The 19158-nt window shown below is 46.2% G+C and overlaps 1 protein-coding gene across 1 annotated transcript in view; it reads left to right on the forward strand.

The window, feature by feature from the left end:
- The window catches only part of LOC122790521 (protein mono-ADP-ribosyltransferase PARP14-like), a 2292317-nt gene that overhangs the window by 2103279 nt on the left and 169880 nt on the right, over nt 1-19158 (forward strand). The gene's annotated exons all lie outside the window — the stretch shown is intronic.

Here is a 19158-nt window from a genome sequence, read left to right on the forward strand (position 1 = left end):
ATCACTCCATACAAGACGATCTAGTGTGAGCCAATCAAAAAGGCATTTAAGTGCACCAATGGAAAAGCAGGGCATACTCAAAAGACCCAATGAGAACATTCAGCTACTCAGCCAACAGTGTGCACTGCTTTGACCAGTCATCACTCTACAATAACAGATTAGCAGTGAAAGTGAAAAAAATAATGTCTATAAAAGAAGAAACGTGCGCTGGAGATATAAAAAATAAAGGGACATGTGAATAGTACTAGACTAGTATTGCAAGCAAAATCTGAGGGTAATGCTAGAAGTCTAAACCTCAAAATGCACTCACTCGAGGCACTCCTTAAAATGGAGAACATCGACATCTGCAAAGTGACAGAGACCTAGTTCAGGGCTCCAGAGACCACCCCTGCATTACCAGGCTATAGTTCATACCACACCTTTCGGCCACCTAACCTGGACCGAAACACTAAAGGCAGAGGCATGTCCATATTCATTAAGGATATTCACACCTCCAGGCTAGTTGCTCAACATAATGCATCCGAGATTTTCCATGTGCAACTAACTGTGGGCAAGACAGCAATCCAAATTGTAGCTTGCTACAGATCTCCCACCATGCCCCAGGATTCCCACTCCTCATTTCTTGATACACTGGAAAATATTAGGGTACAACCTAACACCCTAATAATGGGTGATTTCAACTACCCCACCATTAACTGGGAAAACTACTCATGTACGAACTCTTGTGCTCAATGTTTTCTGGAATTCATAAATTCTAATGCCTTGGATCAACTTATCTACACCCCCACCAGGGGCAGCAATATCCTAGACCTGGTCATTACCAACATGGGCAACTGGTGTTCCACATCAGAGGTCAGTTCTTCTTTGGTCAGATCCGACCACAAGCTGATCACCCTAGACATCCACATCCCACCCCCACCCCCCCATTATGGAAACACCGTAAAAAATTTCTACAAAGCCAACTTCACACTTCTTAAGACAGAAGTGGCAAACTTCACGACATCCCCATCAGGGGCACCTAGACCTGGTCATTACCAACATAGGCAACTGGTGTTCCACACCAGAGGTCAGTTCCTCTTTGGTCAGATCTGACCACAAGCTGATCACCCTAGACATCCACATCCCACCCCCAACCCCCATTATGGAAACCACCGTAAAAAATTTCTTCAAAGCCAACTTCACACTTCTTAAGACAGAAGTGGCAAACTTCACGACTCCCATGCTGATGGACAATAGAGGTGCAACTGCTGAATCCTGTACAAATGCACTTTATAAGCACATACACAAGTGCATGGATCATGCAGTCCCTAACAGAACCAAGATGCTATCCTCCAAAAAAAGGAAGCCAATCTGGTGGTCCCCTGCCATAAACAAACTCTACAATAGAAGAAAGAAACTGTTGCAAAAGAGAGTAAAATCCCATGATTAGAGGAACTCTGTGGTCAGCCTCAGTAAGAAGCTGAGATCCCTCATAAAATTCTCCAAAGCTAGTTACAAAAACAAAATTGCCACTGATTCTAAAGACAACCACAAAGCATTCTATAGCTATGTCAAGAATCTCAATGGTAACACTCAGATCTGCTCTGAGTTACAGCACAATGGCACTAAATATACAGAACCAACTGATATTGTCAACATCCTGGCAGATGGGTTCAGTGCTAACTTTACCCTTCTCTCACCTCCTAAAGGGCCCATCTCTATACCAGAAGAATGCAAAGTTCCTGTAATCACGGTGGCACAGATAAAAACACACTCTCCAAAGCCAAGAACACAGCATCCATGGGACCTGACAGCATCCCAGGCTGCATTCTACATGAACTACAGAACAAACTGGCACCCCACCTAAGTACCATGTTTAATCATAGCCTCACCTCAGGCTTTGTGCCCACTGAATGGTACACAGCAACAGTTATCCCACTCCATAGAAGGGGGAGCCACCACAGACCCTGGGAACTACCCCCCCCCCCCCATCAGCCTGACGAGCCTGGTCTGCAAGACTATGGGACGTATCATCATGGAACTTATAAACAATGACATTGGTAATCTCCAAACTCTGGACCCTACCAGTTCGGGTTTGTAAAAGGCAGATCATGTCTCCTAAACCTGATAGACTTCTTTGAAGCAGTCACCAAAGCCATAGATGAGGGTAAGGTGGTTCACACAGCCTATCTAGATCTCACCAAGGCTTTCGACACCACCCCCCTCTCTGGAATTATAGATAAACTCGCTAAACTAGGTATAAATCCCTATGTCACAAGATGGGTTGCCAACTGGCTCACTGATAGAACCCACACTGTGAAAGTAGCAGACTCTAAATCCAACTTCAGACCAGTGACAAATGGAGTACCACAGGGTTCAGTCCTGGATCCTCCTGTTTGGTATCTACTTTTCTGAAGTACAGGCTAACACAGAAGGTCTTTGGCTGACAAAGTCTGCAGATGACTGCAAACTGGGAGCCATAATCAAAACACCTAACGATGTGGACATCCTACAAAAGGGCCTCACTGAGACAGATGCCTGGTGTCAAAGCCATGGCCTCAGGCTCAATGCCAAAAAGTGCATTGTCATCCCTTTTGGTAAAAACTCTGTACCTATGAACTACCACATAGGTGATAGTTACTTAACACCGGAAGTGTGATAAGAGACCTTGGGACACAGGTGGACAGTAGTCTCTCCTTTGATAATCATATCGCTACAGTAGTCAGGAAATCCTTCTACATGGCACACCTCATCACAAAAGGTTTCTCATCCAGGAAAAAAAGAGGTCATTGCTCCCCTCTACTCATCACTCATTAGACCCATTATAGAGTACACCACCACTTTTGGTATGCCCCTCACAAGACATCTACAACAACTGGAAAGGCCGCAGAAATACCTCACAAAGAGGATTACTGGCCTCAAACAGATGCCCTACGGAGACCGTCTCAAAAAACTCCAGCTTTACTCTTGTCGCATATCGCCTACTCAGAGGCAATCTCTGCCTAATATACAAAGATATGTCAAATCCAGAGCTGTTGGACATGCTCCACTTAAAGAATTCCCAATCCCGCCAAGCTACATGCTCTAGGGACCTAAACCTTGTCACCACAATAAACAGAACATGCCGGAGGGATAGATTCCTGTCCCAGAGACTTTCCATACTCTGGAACAAACTACCTATCTATATCAAACAAAGCTCTTCATTAGCACTCTTCAAGAAAAATCTTAATGATTGGATGGGAGATAGGAAATTCACCCCGGGGATCACTTCTGTGGCTCTGCTTGACAGGAGCACAGAAAAATAATTTTCTTGGGTGGAAAAGCCAGGGTACCGTTTGGCTTGGCTTGGCTTATATAGGCCCTAGGGCCAATAGCCTAGTACCTACCTATGACTGTCCAGAATTTTGCCTCCTATTTTTTTTTTTGGTCTGTTACTCATTTTTTTTGTTTGTTTTTGTTTTTTAGCAAATTGCTCATTATTGAAATAACTAAATATTAACGTACATTTACGTTTCAAACTTCAGATCCTTCGTAAAATGCAAGCTAACACAAACCAGATTATTCCACCAGTTCTCTAAGTTTAAAAGAGTAATATTTAATATCTTATGATTGACTGCTTCCCCGAATGACTACTGTTTATAACATACAAAGTGTGTGCAGCTTTTTCTGCTGAATACTACCACAATGTCTTTTATAATGGCTTTTAACTTTAGACCATTTTCACTAGACTGAGTATATACATATACCAACACTAGCTTGTGCAGATTTGGACAAACTATAGAAGGGGTCTTTGAGGGAAACATTTCATACTGATGTCAGTGAAGCGTTTGTGCAGATATGGCAAACTACTAAAGAGCTCATTGGAGAAATGTTTCATTTGCTTGTGCAGAAATGAATATACTACTTATAGGGTTCTTGAAGGAAATGTTTCATTTTGGCATCCAAGTGACTGCATAACAAACAATATGCCTACTAATGAAGAGGTCATTAGTGAAATGTTTCATTTTGGAGACAGTCATCTGCTTGTGCAGACATGGTATGCTGCTGAAGGAGTCTTTGGGGAAAACGTTTAATTTTGGAGTCAGTCAAGAGCTTGTGCAGACGGATGTACTACTGAAAAGTTCATAGGTGAAGAGTTTAATTTTAGGGTCAGTCAAGTGCTTGTGCAGACATCGGCAAACTGTTGAAGGGTTCCTTAGGTAAAATGTTTCATGTTGGTGGCAATGAAGTGCTTTTGCAGATATGACCAAACTACTGAAAGGGTCCTTAGGTGAAATGATTTATGGTGGTGCAAGTGAAGTGCTTCTGCAGACATAGTCAAACTTGTGAGGGTTTGTTGGGGGAAACATTTCATTTTGGGCCAGTCAGGTGCTTGTTCAGACATGTCAACTGCTCCTATGAGGAAACGTTTCATTTTGTTGTTAGTCCAGTGCTTGTGTAGACTTGGACAAACTACTGAAGGGGTTATTGAAGTGAAGCTTCTTTAGGCGCAGTAGTGCAAGTTTGGAATGAAATGAAAAGTGAAACGGAAGTGAGATTCAGCTGGACAGTGGCGCTGTTCAGTGCTCGACTGCTGCTGAACCATGAGTCAGTGAAGGAAGTAACCTGCTTTCTGCAGATTCTTGAGTGTTGGCCCCTCCTGCAGTTTGCAGGTGAGAGAAACTGCAATTTGTCCTGCATTTTCTACTTTTATATGCTACTACACAGTACGATAAATCTCAAAGAGAAACAGGTGTAGCCTGTCTGAGAAGGAAAAATATATAAGATCACTGTATGGATATTTCACAAAGCCATGCCCATATTTCATGGTGTGAATCTTCTATCACACACATCATTAGGAGAAAGGAACTCTACACCATCTTCCAGGCCAGTCTAGAAATAGGTAGCCAGTTTCTAACTCTTGCTGATCATATTTTAGTGTGAGAATCATGCAGCTCACATACACACACAAACACACACACCACACACATCATTAGGATAAAGAAACTCTGTGCTATCTTCCAGGCCATTCTAGAAATAGGTAGACAGTTTCTAACTCTTGCTGATACAGAAGCATCGACAAGTACACAGTCAATTGCATTACATTCCTCCAAAACTAGAAATGCAAGACAAATTGCTCTTCCTCTCACCTGTTAATCGCAGGAGGGGGTATCACTCTGCACAAAGCAGGTCTACTATAGTGATCACACTGCTGCCTTATGTCTGCATGCGTGTGTTTGTGTCTGTCTATTTGCAGACCATTGTGAGTCGGAAGAATATATTAAATACACAACACATAAATACGCATTTACTTAAAAAACACAAAAATACACAATGGGTTTGGTGATGTTTTAAAGCAGGTTACAATATTTTAGGGCAAAAGCACTGAAGGGATTGGGACCTTAAAAAGTACATCCCAGTGTCTACCATGTTGCTCATTGGTAGCACTTGCAGTTCTTGAATACACAAGTTTCACTTCTACCATGCATGGCCGCCACGCACTTTTTGAGGGGGTGGTGCCCATAATATTTTACAATTGACTGGATTTTGTTTGAATAATTTTTTTGTAATTTTGCTAGTTGTTTAAATAAGTTAGAGGCCCAGACAGGAGTGTCCCTTTTGCCCCTTTCTATGCTAACTTACTTATGGGCTTATTTGACTTTGTCCAAAAAATTCCTGATTATAAACACACTGAGTTGTTGGATATTATTGATTTATTGGAGGAATTCCTTTGATTTGTAGTGGTGGAACGCATGGTGCCCTTGCTTTATAAAGATTTTTTTATGCATATGGGTGAGAATAGATTTGATTTGAAATTTACCCATAATGTGCAGATGGACAGTATAAACTGTTTGGATGCATTACTCTAAGGGGGTGGTAACAGAATATCAGAAGTAGGAACTTCATTTGTCAGCAACCTTTGGGATACAGATCCAATCTCGGATCCGAGCCGGCAACTTTTACCACAGCATAAATCCGAGCTCCTAGCTCCTCCCTTTACCCATAATCCCCTGCCAACCCTGACTGACCCCAGATCTAGTTTGCCGTGCTTCAAGCCTACAAGCTGGATTTCGAGCTCCTGGTAGTTCAGTGAATTTTGTGAGGAAAAAAATGATTTTTTTAGTACTTTCTCTTGTGTGAGTGTGTAAGACTGTTCAGGTTCCCTCTTTTATATCTTTTTTGTAGAATTTTTTCCTCCCTACCCTCACTGGTTCGTAGTGTGTGTAGGGGCCTAGTGAGTGTGTTTTCTGTACAACATGTCGGAGGCCCCTAAAGCCATCTTTTCAAAATGCACCGAGTGTGGCCATAAGCTTTCACTGGCGGATGGCCACACCCGGTGCGTTAGGTGCCTTGGGGTTGAACACCTCTCTTTGGGATGCGCGATTTGTGCAGCGTTCAACCCCAGGGCACTTAAGGACCGGAGGTCGAAGCTGATCCTGGCGGGCCTTTCGCCCCCGGACTCGGCTCCGGCCTCCGGTTCTTCTGTGGCCGCTACCCAGCCCTCGGTGGTAGCCACCCCTGTCTCCCTCCGGTCGGGACTCAACCTCCCGTTTCGGCTCCGGAGGAGAGGGAGGCCGGAAAAAACAAAAGGAAGGAGAAGCACCATAAGCGGCGGGCCGAGGACTCTTCCTCGGCCCCGCCCGCGAAGCGGGCTTCTTCATCCAGGGTTTCTGGATCGCCTCCTCCTCGGCTCCGGTCCCTTTGTTTTTCACCGGGACCTGGGGAGGAGGCGACCCGGTCCCCATCGAGGTCATCGAGGCGACACTCTAGGTCTGCCTCGGTGGCCTCGTCGAGGTCCACCTTTGGTATATCAGATGCAGACATGGACCGGATGATGAGGAGGTTCATCCAGGCCCAGCTGCAGATGGGAGTGCTCTTGCCTCCCCCCCCACTCCGGGGGGGAGCTCAACCCCATTTTTTGCTCCAATTGCTCCTTCTCCGTCCCGCTTCCCAGGTTCGGAGCATTTGGAGCCAAGCCACTTCGGATCCGGGGGTTGGTCGGAGCCGACAGTACTAGTTACTTCGGCTCAGACTGGTCCCTCGAGTTTGTCGGATCCGACCTCTTGGAGCCGTGGGCTGAGCTTCGGATCTGAGGGACTTTGTTTGACTAAGGCTCCGTCCTGGTCAGAGCACACGGGTCCTTCGGATCCGAGGGTCTCGGCCCCGGATCCGGTCCCCACTTCGGATCCGAGTGGGAGCCAACTCTCGGAGCCTATCGAGAGTAGCTCCCCCTCGGCTTTCGCGGTGGTGGAGAGGGCACTGTTGAGTGCATCCGGACCTCCAGTCCTGGCTTCGGCTCCCACCTGCACTCCCTCTCAGCTGGTCCGGGCTCCCATCACCCGGCCTTCGGGACAGCCTGCTTCAGCGTCTCTGGGTGTTCCTTTGGAATGTGATATTGCTGGTGAGTCTTCCTCAGACAGCCCCCCGAGGAGGTCCCTCAAAAAGCCAAGTGTAAGAGGAGGCACATGGACTCACCTGAGTCCCTTACCGAAGATCCGGACTTAGATGAAGGGGAAGGCTCCCCAAGGTCACCCCCCGAGGATGTCTCCTTTGGAGACATCTTGGAAATGCTCAGGATTAGGGGAGGTTGGTCTGCCCCCAAGGCTTCCTCCAATGAGTCCGTATTCCTAGAGGCGTTCGAAGCAGGGCCATCTACCTCTTGGGTGTCCCCTCCCTCCGACCCCCTGGTGGACCTTATTTCCACCAGGGCTTGGAAGGAGCCGGACACTGTAGAGCCAGTCCCCAAGTGCCCGGATAGAATCCTGAGTCCCCCTGTTGAAAGAACCCACTGGAGCAGAGGTCCCCCCGTGGATGCTATGTTGGTGGCGGCGGCCTCCAAGAGAGAGCTGGCTCAGGAGAGCTCTGGGGTCCACCCGCCGAGTAAGGACTCTCGAGCAATGGACCGCCTGGGGAAGCGGGTCTTTAGTTCAGCAACCTTTTCCATGAGAGTGCTGAACTATATGGCACACGTCATCCGGATGCAGCGAGATCTAATAAAAGAATATGCTGCATCCCCCCCAGAGTCCATGTCGGAAGGAGACAAGCAACTGTACTCCTCCCGAATGTCTACTCTATGTTCAGTTTCCAACACCTCTATGCGGCTCTTGTCACACGCCACTGAAGGAGCCACTAGAGCCGGTGGAGCCGGCCTGGTAATTAGGCGTCAGGCCTGGCTCCGACACTGTGACTTCTCGGAACCCTTTAAGGCGTCATTCACGAATGCCCCCTTTGATGGTTCTGCACTGTTTGGCAAAACCGTTCGCGACACTTTAGTCCAGAGCGAGAAAGACAGGAAGGCGTTGTCTGCCATCGGAGTCCGCTTCTCTGCTCCCCAGAGGTCCTTTTCCAAGAACCAAAAGGGTCAGAAGAAGATGTGGTTCTGAAATTCGCATCAGTCCCAGTCTGCTCCGGACAGCCAGTCCTCTCGTGGCAGAGGAGGACAGGGAGGATGCCGCCCAAGAGGCAGAGGGGGTCCCAGAAATTTTGGGTCCAGAGAACCTTTCTCTGAGAGGCCCACGCAGAACCCCTGAGGGGTTGCCCGGCTGCTCCACTCTGGAGGCAGTCGGGGGGGGCATCTTTCGAAGCACCTAGCAATGTGGGAGTCCATAACAACAGATCGCTGGGTGCTTCGCATCATATCCAGTGGTTACCAAATTCCTTTTATTGTAACCCCCAAAAACAAAAGCCTCCCCGACGTACCACCCAATCAAAGGGAGGCAGCTGCTACAGAAATTCAGCAGCTTTTGCAAAAAAGAGCCATCCAACCCATCCCCCCAGATCAGTTCGGATCGGGGTTTTACTCCAGGTTCTTTCTGGTGCCGAAAAAGACGGGGGACTTGAGATCCATTCTCGATCTCTCTCTCCTGAACCTGGCAGTACCCAAAGAAAAGTTCCGAATGGTCACCTTGCAATCTATTCTCCCCCTATTACGGGAGAATGACTGGATGTGCACAATAGACCTCAGGGATGCGTACTACCACATTCTAGTGGACAGACGCTCCAGGAGGTTCCTCTGCTTCCGGCTGGGAGCCAGTCACTTTCAGTTCAGGGCCCTTCCCTTCGGTCTCACCTCAGCCCCCAGGGTGTTCACCAAAGTCTTGGCTGTCATAGCGGCCTACCTGAGGCTTCAGGGAATTCAGGTCTTTCTGTACCTGGACGACTGGCTCCTCATTGCCCCAACAAGTCATCTGCTCTGTTCAGGCAGGGATTATTTCCTCAACCTTGCTCCACGTCTAGGGTTGACTATCAACATGATCAAATCCTCTCTGGTCCCTACACAGGTAATAGATTTCATAGGGGCGAGATTGGATTCCAGAATAATGCTTGCCTTCCTGACTCCCGATCGGCTTCAGAACCTGAGGTTGCATGTCCAGGCCATTCTCAGACTTCCTGCTCCACCTGCAGAATTGATCCTGAGGGCTCTAGGGTCCATGGCAGCAGCTATTCCTCTACTGCCCCTAGCCCAAATAAATATGAGGGTCCTGCAGTGGACCCTCCAAGTACAATGGTCCCTATCTCGCAACCCCCTGTCCCATCCTATTCCCCTAAGCAGGGCTTGCAGAGGGTCACTCATGTGGTGGCTCCAGTCCCCGAGTCTCCACACGGGACGACCATTCTCGATGCCTTCCCCCGTCATCACAGTGACCACGGACGCCTCTCGTCTGGGGTGGGGGGGCACTATTCAGGCAGAACGGTCCAAGACACGTGGAACGACACAGAGACCTCTTTGCATATCAATGTCCTAGAGATGAGGGCGGTGCTTTTGACGTTGCAGGCACTTCACAGCCTTCTTCCGATTGGGACAATTGCAGTACAAACGGACAACATGTCGGTTGTCTGGTACATCAGCAAACAGGGGGGAACCAGGTCTTATCCTGTTTGTCCCGAGGTCATGAGAGTGTGGAAATGGGCGATTTCCACCAACCACTTTCTTATTGCAACTCACATTCCGGGACGGTCCAACATCCTAGCAGACAGGCTCAGTCGTTCGATTCTGACTCCGTACGAATGGTCGAATGGTCTCTCAATCCTCTAGTAGCGAAACAAATATTTGCCCAATGGGGGCAACCCTTTTGCGATCTTTTTGCCTCTCCTTCAAATACCAAATGCAACAGTTACTTCACTCTAATCCCCCCTCAGGGGGAGTCCCCGAGAGACCCTCTAGTACATGCTAGGCCTCCCGGTCTCCTTTGCGCTTACCCTCCATTGCCCATGATGCTGAAACTCTTACAGAAAGCCAGTCGGCTGGGGAGCAAAATGATCCTCATTGCCCCATTCTGGCCTCGTCAAACATGGTTCCCGTACCTGTGGTCTCACCTGATTCATCCACCATGGATTCTGGATCCACTCCCGGATCTCATTACTCACCCTCTGGGCCTTCCGGCCCCCAACTTGGTCAACCTCAAGCTGACTGCTTGGTTGCTCCAGTTCCACTCCTGATAAGGACTCCCGGAATCTCCTCACCAGTCAAAGCCGTCCTAGTAGCAGCACATAAACCTTCCACCAGAAGAGTCTACCGAAGTAAGTGGAAACGTTTCTCCATCTGGGCGGAGCGCCATCACTTGGATCCTTTCACGGTGCCTCTTTACGTCGGTTTTGGATTTCCTAAGTACTCTTTTTCATCAAGGGGCTAGCTGCTCTACAGTTAAGGTACAACTAGCAGCGATTTCGCATTATCATGTAGGGCATGAATCGGGCCCTCTAATTACTTCCAAGCTTTGTAAGGCTTTCCTCAAGGGTACCTTCCTTCTCAGACCTCCGGTCAGGGAGGTAGTACCCCATGGGATTTGTCTTTGGTTCTCCAAGCCTTGACTAGCCCCCCTTTTGAGCTGGCGGCTACGGTTGATCTTAAATACCTCTCTTGGAAGACGGCCTTCTTGGTGGCCATTACTTCAGCTAAAAGGGTCTCTGAACTTCAGGCTCTATGTGTTAAACCGCCGTATTTAGCCTTCCATCCAGATAGAGTTTACCTCAGGATCAATCCGTCCTTTCTGCCTAAGGTGTCTTCGGAAGCTAATATTAATCAATCTATTAATCTTCCCGTGTTCTTTCCCAATTACCAAAACAAAGGAGAGTACAAACTGCATTCCTTGGATGTGCACAGACAATTACGTTTTTATATTCATCGAACTGCTGGTCATAGGCAATCTGACCAGTTGTTTGTCTCCTTTGCCAAAAACAAGTTTAGGCAAGTCAATTTCTAAAGTTACACTATCACGGTGAATAGCTAGCTGTATCCTCTTAACGTATCAGAGTTCGGGAAGGCCTGCACCTCAGGGAGTCCGAGCTCATTCTACTAGGGCCGTTGCTACTTTGGCGGCTTTTAAATCTAGGGTTCCCTTAGATGATATTTGTTCCGCAGCCACTTGGGCCTCATCTCATACCTTTATCAGCCATTACAAACTGGATGTTGTCTCCAGAGGTAGGGCATCCTTTGGCTCTGCAGTGCTCCGGAATGTTCTTCCATAAAGGCCACCCAGGATTCAGGTAGCTGGAGACTCTGTCCCAAAGGTTGCTGACAAATAAAGTTCCTACTTCAGATTAAGAAGTTATGTACTCACCATAACGTTCCATCTGAGTAGGTATCTTCATTTGTCTGCAGCCATCCCCCCCTCCTTCCCCCTGATCTATAGGATCTGCCTTGGATAAGCCCCTTCCGGGGCACAATAACAATGGTTATATCGGGCAAACTTGATCTGAGGTCAGTCAGGGTTAGCAGGGGGTTATGGGTAAAGGGAGGAGCTAGGAGCTCAGATCTATGCTGTGGTAAAGGTTGCCGGCTCGGATCCGAGATCGGATCCATATCCCAAAGGTTGCAGACAAATGAAGATACCTACTCAGATGGAACGTTATGGTGAGTACATAACTTCTTATTGTACTGAGTTATTTAGGTAGCCCAGTAGTACTAACTCACTTTTACAAGTCTGTTCTTAATGTTTCACTGTTGCAGTCATCACATTTGGGTTATCTGCTTGCAGTAGCCCTCAGTCGGCCTGATTATCAAAGTCTTGGGTCCTGCGTCGGTTGCTGTCTCATCTTCCATGATGTCAGGTAGTCAGGGGTATAAAGCATGCAGCCGACGCCATTACATCAGTCTTTCTCGCCGTGCGGTGCCTGAAACAGAAGCAGTTCGCAAGTGCTGGTCAGCCAACTCCTGAAATTTTCATTTTCGAGTTTCAGAACCAAAGTCTTCAACTAAAGCTAAGTACCCCATTGGGGAAACTTTTTCTTGCTCTAAACCGATGTCAGTAAAAGTCAGTAATTGTCTTTCTTGTAGAAAGCAAATACCTCATAAAGATTTTCATTCGTACTGTACTCCTTGCCTAGGCCCTGACCACAACGTACCTCTCTGTTAGATTTGTGCCTTATTTAAACAACAAACTATTCATCGTCGCTATATTTAAGCTTCTAAATATTTTGGTACTTAGTTCAATTATCCAGATATGGTTTTGGTAAACCACCCGACTACCGACATTCCGAAAAAACGCAAAGATAAAGACAGAGACAGGCTGCCTAGGTCCAAAGCTGCCGCCGACGCTTCTCCTAAGCTAGTCACCAGTTCATCGGTACTCAGTGAGGTGCTTTCGCAGCCCCTGATACCCGCTACTTCAGATTCACAGGCCTCTACTGAGACCCATTCAGACTCTGGTATGCAGCAAGATGCTTCAGCTGTGGAGCCTGCGGATGTCTCTACCTTGGATAGGTCCAGAGCCACTGTGCAGGCACCGGCTTCTGAGGGTGTATTCAGGCCTACTGACTTGCATATTAAACCGATGCCATCTTCTTCTTCAAGGCTTAAAACTCGATCCATGCCTAGAAAACCAATGTCCAGACCCATGGTCAGGCCTCTATGCCTAAAAAACAAATGATAAGAATGGCTGAAGACCTTATTACTTTAATCAGTTGAAGCCAACCTTCCCCCTCTAAGGGACCTAGGACTGAATTTGGTTATGATTCTTCTGATCAGGACTCTGATTTTTATGTTTTCTCTGACCAGGATTTTCCCTTATCTACCTATAAGGATTCAGATGCAGAGGAATCCATTCCCTCTGGTTCCCCACCAGAGGATTTCTCTTGTGGTGAAAGCTTGCATACTCTTAGGGAGCATTTTCGATGGATTACTCCGATTCTTAAAAGAGACTTGGGGATTTCTTACTCCTGCCCCAACACAGGCCTTTAGCTATCCCCCCTGTACTGGACATTGTTGATGCCTTTACGGAGTCTAGCTTGGCCCCTGACTCTTCGCCTCCTGCTCCTAGAAAACCAGATAGATACTACAAGGTTCCTGACTCTCACAAGTTCCTCTTTAAAAATCCTACTGCGGATCCTGAGACCATTTCACAGGGACCCAAGGGCATAAAGGCTACTACTGCCAAAAACCCTACCCCCTCTGATAGAGATTCCAGGGTGCTGGATAGATGGGGTAAGAAGGTATACACTTCTGCAACCTTGGCCATTAGGACTTTAAATTGCCAGTTTCATATGTTAAAGTATCAGCAGCATATTATTGGATTGCTTAAACAGAAAATTATGTTGATTCCCGACTGTGCTGAAAATAAGGATTTACAGGATTTAATGCATTCTGCTGAACAAGGTGGAAAACATACTTTTCAATGTGGTTTTGATTCACTAGAGGCATCTTGCAGGGCTGCTGTTACTGGGTCTGTACTTAGAAGGCATGCTTGGCTTAAGGAGCAATCTTAACAAAGCAGAAGTAGTACTTAAAAAGATGGAGGAAAAAGCTAAATCTATACAAATTGTTAAACATTTCCTGCAAGTGCAGCCTCCAAGATTTAGTAGGCATTGACCCTCTAAGAATTGGTCCTTTCCTGCCTCTTCCAGGCCTTCTCAGTCCAAACCCAGAACCAGCAGAACACTCAGGCTTCAGTCCCAAGGTATGCACAGGACTAAGCAGTGGGGGGCTCCCACTTCCAAAGCAGGGAGTAGTAAGACCCCCCCCCCTTATGGTAAACTGTCTCAATGACTTAACTTTAAAACTTTCAAGCCCTTCTCAACTGACTGCTGCTTTAGGGGGAAAGATTGCTCTGCAGGCAAAAAACTGGAAACTTATTACCCAGGACATATGGGTTTTAAATATAGTTTCCCAAGGATACAGATACCACTTCCACACTTTACCAACACCAAACGTTTGGCCAGATCTACCCCTAAATCAGTGGGCAGAGGCTCAAAAGCAAGTTCTCTCTCTCTTAAGTATAAGGGCTATTCAAACTGTTCCAGAAGAGGAAAAGGGACAAGGTTTTTACTCGAGACCTTTTCTGGTGCCCAGAAAAGACAACTCCTGCCATCCTATCCTGGATCTCTCTATCCTAAACACTTTTTTGGTGATCCCAAAATTCAAGATGCTAACTCTTCACCAGTTGCTTCCTATGCTTGGCAACACTGGATTTAAAGGAAGCCTACCTGCACATCCCAGTCAAGGAATCTTGCAGAAGATACCTATGCTTCAAAGCCAGCTTCATGCACTATCAGTTCTATGCACTGCCCTTTGGTTTATCTACTGCGCCCAGGGTATTCACAAAGTGCCTTGCTCCAGTCATTGCATTTTTCAGGCAAAGAAATATTCAAATATACCCATACCTGGATGATTGTCTAATTCAGGCAGAAAGCTAGGACATACTATTGAATCATCTGGTGTTTGTACAAAAAGTGCTAACTTCTCTGGGGTACACCATAAACGAAAAGAAATCACAACTGGTACCCTGCCAACAAATTGTATTCCTGGGAGAAAGCTTGAACACAACTTCCCAGATGGCTTTCCTCACGCCAGAGAAACAAGTTCATTTGACAGCTTACTTCAAACTAATGGCCACAAAGACCCTGCTATCTGCAAGACAAATACTGCAAGTCTTCGGTTTCATGGCCTCCTCCATTCTCCTAATTCCATATGCAAGACTGCATATGAGGAAACTACAATGGTATCTAAAAAGCCTATGGTGTCAACATTCTCAGGATCTGGAAGCAATGATTCCTATCATACCTTGCCTACAGTTAGAGTTCCTTTGGTGGGCAGAGGCCTGCCACCAAAACAAGGGACTGCCATTCACTCTACCCCCTACCGCATAAACCCTAACAACAGATGCATCAGACTGTGCATGGGGGGCTCACCTGACAGGGAGGTGGATTTAGGGCAAATGGAACCCAAGTTAAACGCACCTGCATATCAATCAAAAAGAAATGTTAGCTGTTCAGAATGCTCTGACAGCCTTCAAGGGCCACATTCTTCCAGGACAGTTAATGGTAGATGGACAACACCACGGTTATGTGGTACATAAGCAGGGGGGAACCCACTCATACCCTCTCTGCAGACTAGCCATGGCTCTGTGGAACACAGCCTTGAACTACCAAGTGCACCTACAGGCTCACTTCCTGCCAGGAAAGCTAAATACACTGACAGATGATCTAAGCAGAAATCTAATGGACCCACATGAGTGGAAACTGGAACCAAAGACATTCAACATGTTGATAAACAAATGGGGGAGCCCAGATATAGACCTGTTTGCCTCCCTCCAGAACTACCAATTGGACAAATTCTGCACAAGGACTCTCCACAAACAAGCTTGGAAAGTGGATGCCGTGTCCTTCACCTGGAAAAATCTATCAGTTTGTGCCTTTCCTCATCTGCCTCTCCTCTCCAAGGTACTACTAAAGATCAAACAGGACAAACGAAGGATGATACTGATTGCACCAGACTGACCACGCCAACACTGGTACCCCCTTTTGCGCAGTGTGTCACTGCTGGCACCATGGCACCTGCCTCAGACCCCTACCCTGCTGTCCCAGCAGAAGGGCTAGATTCTGCACCCTCAGCTTCAAACCCTAAACCTTGCAGCCTGGCTAATTACCTGATCTCTTCGTTACCATCCCTCAGTAAACAAGTGTTGGATGTCATTCTGGAGGCAAGGAGGCCTAGTACTAGAAAACCTTATGCTGAAAAATGGAAAAGATTCTGTTCCTGGAACCAAACTCAGGGGATGAGCACAGCAGCGCCCAATTTACCTCAGATTCTTCAATACTTAACTGAGATGCTTCACAAGGGCTTCTCTTTTTCCTCCATCAAAATTCATGCCTCAGCCATTTCAACTCATTACAACACAGAACCACCCCTCTTCTCTCATCCATTGCTCAAGCAGTTCCTCAGAGGGGCCAAAAACTTAAGACTACCCAGGAGAGCCCCTACTCCAGCCTGGGACCTTAAGTTTGTATTGGTAAAACTTACTCTACCTCCTTTTGAGCCGGCTGCAAATGCAGAGTTGAAATTCCTTTCTTGGAAGACAGCCTTCCTTTTAGCCATCACTTCAGCAAGAAGGGTGTCTGAATTACAGGCCCTTATGGCAGTGGAGCCTTTCATCATCTTTCATTCAGACAGGGTGTCCCTCAGGACCAATCCCTCCTTCATGCCCAAGGTAGTATCCAGTGTGGCTCTTAATCAGTCCATTCATCTGCCAACCTTCTTTTCTAATCCACAGAACAAAGGGGAACGGATACTACACTCCTTAGATGTGCACAGACAACTTAGATTTTACTTGAACAGGACTAAACCTCTCAGGAAATCTGAACAACTGCTGGTGGTATTTGCTGCAGGGGCAGAGGGGAAAGCCATTTCAAAGCAAACCATATCTAAATGGATAGGCCATTACATTAATTTCTGCTATAAGCACCATGGAAAACCTATCCCACAGGGGATAAGACCACACTCAACCAGGGCTGCATCTACCTCTACAGCCTTTCTCAGAGGTGTCCCTACCAGGGACATCCTAGAAGCTGCTAGCTGGAGTTCTGTACATACTTTCACCAAGCATTACCATTTACCAATTTTCTCTAAATCCAGAGCTGGTTTTGCCACTGCAGTCTTGCAGGGCCTTATAGCTGGTCCTAATGCTATCTAAATTCCTCCTCCCATCCTTAGCTTTGGGAATCTACCCAAATTTGATGACTGCAACAGTGAAACAAGAAGAACATAGTACAGTTGTGTACACTTACCATAAATGTCGATGTTCGAGTATATTAACTGTTGCAGTCCTGGTTACCCTCCCTCCAGCCCCCTGACTTCTTTTGGCTATACCTCTATTCCTTTTTTACTATGCTTAAAAGCTTTTTGGTGTATTTGCTTTTTTGTTAGAGGTATAACCTTGTATATATATTTAATTGCTTCCCATTAAGGGTCACCTGACATCTGGGGCAAGAAAAACTGATGTAATGGCATCAGTTGCATGCTTTATACCCCTGACTACCTGACGTCATGGAAGATGAGACAGCAACCGACGCAGGACCCAAGACTTTGATAATCAGGCCGACTGAGGGCTTACTGCAAGCAGATAACCCAAATGTGATGACTGCAACAGTGAATACACTCAAACATCTACATTTATGGTAAGTGTACACAACTGTACTTTCTTTCATCCTGTATGTATCTTAAAGTATTTGCCCTTTGGAGAGCTGTGTAGGGTAAAAAGGTTATGTACTAAGTGGCAAGATTTTCAGGAAGAAGCTGTAAAAATGGTGGCAATGTTTTTGTCCAGTGACGTAGTCTGTATGGTGTTAAGAAAACATATTGAGAATGTTAAGGTTAAAAATAACTTCATGCAATGCAGTTCAGCAGAGTAGAATGATCTCCTGTATTGTAAAAGCGCACATGCACATGGGAGACTAAGCATTTAAGGTCTTCCCCGGGATTCATGAAGCTCGGCGCAAGGACGGCGTTAGGCTTGCGCCGACCATGTGGCGTAGAGATGGCGCAGTAACGCCACATGCATATTAATGAAGATGCGCTGCCACCACATCCACGTGCATAGGAATCGTGCGTGAGTGCATGGAGCGTGTCCAAGCGCCGCACGGAGGCGTGGACATGTCGGCTGTTTACGTGCAACCTAAAATGCTGAATTGTACAGCCTGCCTCTAATAGTAATCACACCTGTCAGTATCCGTGGATACTAAAACATATGCAAAGCATGCAAGACAGTTTTGCGAACACAAAAATAAGAAGCAAACACAAATGCATGTAGCTGAATATTGAGTCTCCATCCCTCGAACAAATGGCATTTTCTATTGTAGTGTTGATAGTTATACCAAGTGGAAGCGAAATGCATCGTGTTAGAGCGCTGCCAATAGCTAAGTCTAGCCCAATGGTCAGGGTTACCACCTGTCCCACATTGTGAGGGAGAGTCCCCCTTTGGGCAGTTATGTACATACCAAAACCATTATAAATGTAAAATATCCTGCGATCATAGGACATAATTATGTCCTACATCTTATGTAACAGTCACATACAGTAGTTATTTCCGTATGGAAAATACCTACATGTTACAAGAAACAGAATAAGCAAGTAAACAAAACAGAAGCAGCAGCTAAACTGCTACAGCAATAAGCTTACATTTAGGCATAAAACAAAAATACTATCTGTTGTACTGACCGTGGGTATGTGTTGCCCTGAAAAATCCGGTGTGTCCCGAATAGATCCCATCCTGGTCATATGAAAAGGTGGCAACCCTACCAATGGTCAGAGCATTCTCACAATAACTAGCCAGCTTCTTAATCCCCCTTAAAACCAGTGACCTTTGGAGGAAAGTTGATGAATTACACTGAATGAATACTGACAATAATTAAGAGTAATAGACGTCTTTTACTTCAGAAAACAAGTATTAATACATATGCTCTGATTCTGTCAACGTTTCAAGTTAATAGTACTAATATTTTAAAAGTGTCCGTGATTGTCCCTGATTTGTCCTTGCCTTGTCCCTGTTGCTGTTGAAATTAGTCCCTGAGTGGTTGAGAGGTCCATACACATGTACACCAACCAACTGTTACATTTGTTGCCACTACTGTTGAATACCTGTAGTGAAGTCATATATCCTAGCTACCATCCATGCGGAATGTACCACAGATGGTGTAGTGGTCAAACCGGTGACTAAGGTGTGTCTGTTTTTGGGTTCAAGCCATGCAGGGGCCGCTAATTTTATGTGATGACCAGAATAATGTCCATCTGATATAGGGAGGTAAAGCCAGCGGGGATGCGCGGCGGACATTCAACAGTATGGGAAATGTAAGTAGGTATGTAGGTGTATGTGTATGTACAGATATATATATATATATATATATATATATATATATATATATATATATATATATATAAAATGAACATGGTCACAATAAAGCAGTCATAACGAATGTGAAGGGAAACAC

The sequence above is a fragment of the Protopterus annectens genome, chromosome 16.part0 (assembly GCF_019279795.1).
Source record: "Protopterus annectens isolate FY-2018-M chromosome 16.part0, PAN1.0, whole genome shotgun sequence".
Taxonomy (NCBI): Eukaryota; Metazoa; Chordata; order Ceratodontiformes; family Protopteridae; genus Protopterus; species Protopterus annectens.